The following is a 5,070-nucleotide window of genomic DNA, read 5'->3' as shown; positions in this document are numbered from 1 at the left end:
GTAATGCTTCCATTGTTGCTGGTGACTGAGGAGGAGATGAAGCTCAGATCTCTGGTCTCTGGTGTAATGCAGAAGTATCATATGAACAGCAAGGCTTACCTGCCTCATGAGACCACCTGTGGGATAGCATGTCTGTCCTGGACCTCCTGTCAAGAGTGATGAGCAAGCCCAGCAGAGCCACTGAGCTGGCAGGGCCCAGCACCTGCCCTTTGAGGAGAGGCTGGGACAAAAGAGCCTGCATAGATGGGGTAAAGACAGCTTCCGAGAGGCCTCCAGAGGTCCCTTCCAGCCAAAATGAGGACTGATCAGTGAGAACTTGCTCTTGAAATCAACAGCCAATTTCTTGTTCCCTGGTCTTGTAACTAGGACTTATGTATCCAGAAAGAGGCTGTGTAACCTCTTTCTAGAGAGCTGTAGATGTTATTGAACATCTGAGGCATAACCTGTAAAACTTGTACAGGAATAGCTGCAACAGCAGCAACCAGGGCAGAGCTGCCAGGCCTGGAAAGAACCTTAATCAGCTTAAAATCTTACTTGGAACAAACTGACAGGAAGGAAGCATCAGAAAGTGAGAGGGTAGTGAGCAACTGAAATAACAGAGTAACTAAGCCAATGGTTTTGTTACAAGGAGCATTTATCTAACCATTTTTAGATACACAAGTCCTCTTGGGAGGTTTGTACGTCATCATGATAGTGCCGGAGAAAAATGGGTGTGGAAATGCTGAGGTAAGAATGGGCAAGTTCTTGTTAAAGATAATCAGAATGAAGTAGTCAATTTGTGCAGAAGAGTCAGGTGAATGATCTCCCTGGCCCACAGTTTGCCTGCAGACTTGCTTAGGAGAGGAGAGGTGGGATGTGACAGGAAGGCTGCAGATCTGCTTGTGGAAGGTCACCCCCTTCAGTTGGCCGTAGCCCTGTAGCTTCAGTTCCATATTCCCCAGCAGTTGCTATCAAGTTCTCCTTGATCAAAGTCTGTCTGACGGCTCTCCTGTGCTCCTTTGTACTTTTTAAGAACTTTTTTAACCTTTTCTTGTACATGAGTTTGTGGATGGGCATTTATTGTTTGGTTTTTGTTGGGTTTGTGTTCCACAGTGGTCAGGCACTGAGTGATGTTGGTTTTAAACAGGTATTTTTAGACCTTGCAGTGACCTCAGTGTTTTATGCAGTACATGGGCTGTTGTCTCTGGAGATGGGCTTGTCCAGCATGAACAGGCCGTATGTTGCTTCTGGGTGAGACTCTCCAGTGGTGAGTGCAGCTGACAGGGCCCTGTGAACCACTCCTGACAGTGACTGCAAAAACCCTTGGGCAAGGGGAGGATGGGGCTGCTTATTCTTGGCATCTGAACTGCAAAATGCCTTCAGCATTGATGAGCAGCACTCCTGCCTGGTGTTCCAAGATGCACCCAGCACAAGGAGAGGGGCCATGGCTGCAAGGTGATGTTTCCTTTTTAGTTCTCCAGTTTAGGATGTGATGTCCTCTGCTAATGAGCTAATGACGAGTCTCTTGGCAGGCACTGTAGTCCCCTATCATTGCTGCTACTTATGAATAAGCCTCCCTGTGCAGATTCATCTTGGTTTGACTTTGTCATCTGAAATTAGCACGGATAAAGTCCCCTAATGTGTGGGAGGGGGTGTGGCTGATGGCCCCCCTGCTCTGCCTTGGGAGGCACCTGATGTTTAGTTTCCCGCCTCCTCCGGTTGTCAGTCTTTTGTTATCCCTTCCCCCTGTTCCTGTCCATCATTGTGTACTCCTTCCCCCAGTTCTGGAAAGTTCTAAGTTCTTTGTATCCCTACTGGTTCTCCCCTCGAAGCCATCCCTTCCCTCTATCCCAGTTGGGTGTTGCCCTGTCGCTCTTCCCTCACTCCACCCTCAAGCCCTCACCCCGTTGGTTGTTGTTTACCCCGACCCTCCTTCCCAGTCACCCTTAAAACCCCTGTCCCGCCCCTGCTCGGGGCTCTCAGGACCTGCTCCCTACTGGAGTGGTTGTTCCTCCTCGCTCCCCGATCCTGCCTTTCCCTCAATAAACCCTCTTGGAATTCAACTCGCCTGAGTGTCATCTCGCCGCAGAGAAGCAGCCCACCCATAGCTATTCGCCCCTGAGGACCCGGTCCCGTGGTGTTCTCGGTGCCCACGGGACCAGCCAGGCGCCTCACTAATGTACTTGTGTTACGTAGGAACTCTGGAGGGAATTCATAAAATCCAGTGAGAATAATCGCATTTGCTGTGATGCAAGCTGCAGAAAAGCCTGCAGACACGGCCCTGGGTGCAGGCAGGGAGCTGTGAGACACTGCCAGCGGAGTAAGCTCAGCTAGACCTGGTTTCAGCAGGGCTGGAGTACTGGGGGGTCCATACAGAATAATAGCAAACCCTCAGGTGCAATTGGTGCTGCTGCAGGAAGGTGGAGGGACCTGCCCCTGTGGGTTCGGGCCAGCACTGCTAAAATCCTTTTGCCAATATTGTCTGAGGATTAAGAGATGCTGTGCCAGGGCTCCAAAGCAACAAGGTGGCTGGGAGCTTCCTGGGCTGCAGCAGCTGGGAGGGAGAGAGCGGGAACAAAGACTTTTTTCATTATTTACTTTGAATTATGTAACAACAAAACATCAGGAGGAAAAATCCCTTCCTTGAAGGTTAAAAAAGGGGCAATCCCTGTGCAAGTACCTCTTCAAGAGCAGGTTTCTTTTTCCTTCCATGCTGTTCTGTACACATCCCTCCGAGCATTTCCTTCTTTGTGGGAAGGCAATTGTGTAAGTGCCAGCATGCTGGGGGGTGAATGGCTGTATGTAAATCCCTGTAAATGGCTCTCCAGCCCTGTGCCTTGGAGGACAGAAATGGGGTGAGTAGGGGTTGGGGAGGCTGTTTTTGGTCACCTGCTTGTTGGACCATGGCAAAGGACAGAGTGGTGGAATAATGGGAGAGCAGCAGTTGCACTCAGGAATAGACTCCAGGGCTTTTTTTGTTCATGTGCATGCTCTGAGCATGGCTCCCCACAGCTCTGGTCCTCCCTGGACTGTGAGCTTCCCTCTGTGCTGATTGTGCCAGCAAGAGCGCTGGGAAGGGACAGCTATGCTGGTTGCCTCATGTGTCCTGAGGAGCTCTGCAATGTGGGAGAGGCACCTCCACAGAGCAGCCCTGCTGCTGGGATGGGGGACAGGAGCTGGAACAGCCTGTGCCCTGGCAGGGAGCCCCCATTCTGTAGTTTCTACAGCCTCTGCTCCATGGAGGACAATGCTGAGTGCACGTCCCTGTTCCTCAAGGCTCCCCTGTGTCTGGTCTCCTCCCTGTCTGCTTCCTGATGCTTGGAGAAGACCCACCTTTTCCTGACAGCCCTGCCCTAGCAGGACCATTGACCAGGGTGGCTGCAGTGTGCTGGGCCTGACCCTGCACTGGTGACTTTGCAGAGGCATGTAGTCCAGCCTGGCTAGGTCCAGGCCCCTAGGTACCTGCTCCTGCTTTCTTATGGCAGCCCCTGGAGGATGCTGCACCTGCCCCAGGCTTATGGAGAGCTTGCCTTACATAATTAGGTCACTTGTAGCCCAAAACTGGGGTGGCTGATGGGAATTGCCATGCATCAGCTGGCTAAAGATGAAACACATTCCTGCCCTGCAGCTGGCACTGGTTTCTCCAGTGAATTGAGCTCTGCTTTGCTGGCAGGGCACTGGGGACTGAGGTGGGGGGTGAGTGGTGCTCTGTGGACCTGCCAGGATCTTTTGGTAGGTAGCCTCCCTGGCACTGGGGCTGGGCAGGAGGGAAGCAAGAAGAGGCAGAGGAAAGCCCCTGGCCTTGCTGGAGGAGAGGGCACCCTTATCCCTGCACTGTCCCCATCCTGTGTTGCTTGCTCTTGGGTTAGCTGACTTCTTCCCCTGAGCTGAGTCTGTGCCAATGGGGAGGGACACATAAATGCCTTTTATGGAGTGAGAACAAAGTATTTCCTTGTTGCCAAGCAGTGACATCTCACAGAGCAGCAGCCCGAAGTTGCTGTGCTCCCTGCCCAGAGAAGAATGGTTGACTCTGTGATTCTGGGTCTGCAAAGGGCTCAAACCCAAGCCACTGGGGACACAGTGGTTCTCAGCACAGAGGGGCAGAGGGACCCTGCACTCTGATGCCTCTGGGGCACACACTGCTGGAGACAGCGGGTGCTGTGTGTGGCCCAGCAGCTGTGCCTTCCCTGTCTCTAATGGTGGTGGGCTTAAGTTTGTTTAACTGGAGGCTAACAAAACTGGTGATGCTGTAGTGGGGCTGGGGGCCACTGTCTGTCCATCCTGTGCATGGATCCATCCTTGGGACAGGGTGAGGGTCCTGCACTGCCCTGTGGCCATCTCCAGTGGTGGCCAACCTTAGAGTCATGTAGGGCAGGGCAGAGGGGGCAGGGAATGAATGGCTTGTGTCCCTTTCTGGGGGCAAAGCCACTTTCCTTCAATGGTATGGAAATGAGGTTTGGCAAAGGGGCCTCCCCCAGCCCTCTGTTGCCTGGCCTTTGTTCAAAGCTTGTAACTCAGACACCTGAATGAAAGCAGAACAAACCCTGGAGATGGCCCCCACCAGGCTGAGCACCGTGTTCCATTAGTGGGGATCCCCATCCCAGCACTCCTCACCTGCTCACCAGGGCCCGCTGCACCCACTCACCAGCCCAGGGCTCCTCTTCATGGAAAGGATGTAAGCAGGGCTATAGTCCCTTTCTCTCCCTGCCCTACAAACCATACTGGCAGCAAAGGGTAACCCTTGGAAACAGCCTCACATGGTGGAGGCTGCTGCCTGCCATGCTGGGCTGCCAGCTCCAGATGAGGTGATGGGCTCTGTCTTTTCTTTCTTGGGTTTGCACCGTAGCAGTGTCCCCATCAGATGAGCTGTGGTAGGTTGCATTGGCCCCATGGAGTCTTTCCAATTTCTCTTTGAAAGAGAAGCAGAGGAGCTCCTACAGCCCACAGAGGCAGGATCTGCTGCTGCACTCCAGGCAACCCCATGTTTTGCAGCTCTTCCCACATGCAACGAGAAAAGAACGTGAGCAGGGTGGTGTTGGGCAAGGCAGCATTGGCCTGCTTGGAGACAGATGTGAAGCTGGGAGTGTCCTT

Source organism: Taeniopygia guttata, chromosome 12 (assembly GCF_048771995.1).
Source record: "Taeniopygia guttata chromosome 12, bTaeGut7.mat, whole genome shotgun sequence".
NCBI lineage: Eukaryota > Metazoa > Chordata > Aves > Passeriformes > Estrildidae > Taeniopygia > Taeniopygia guttata.
This window is presented reverse-complemented; position numbering follows the sequence as displayed.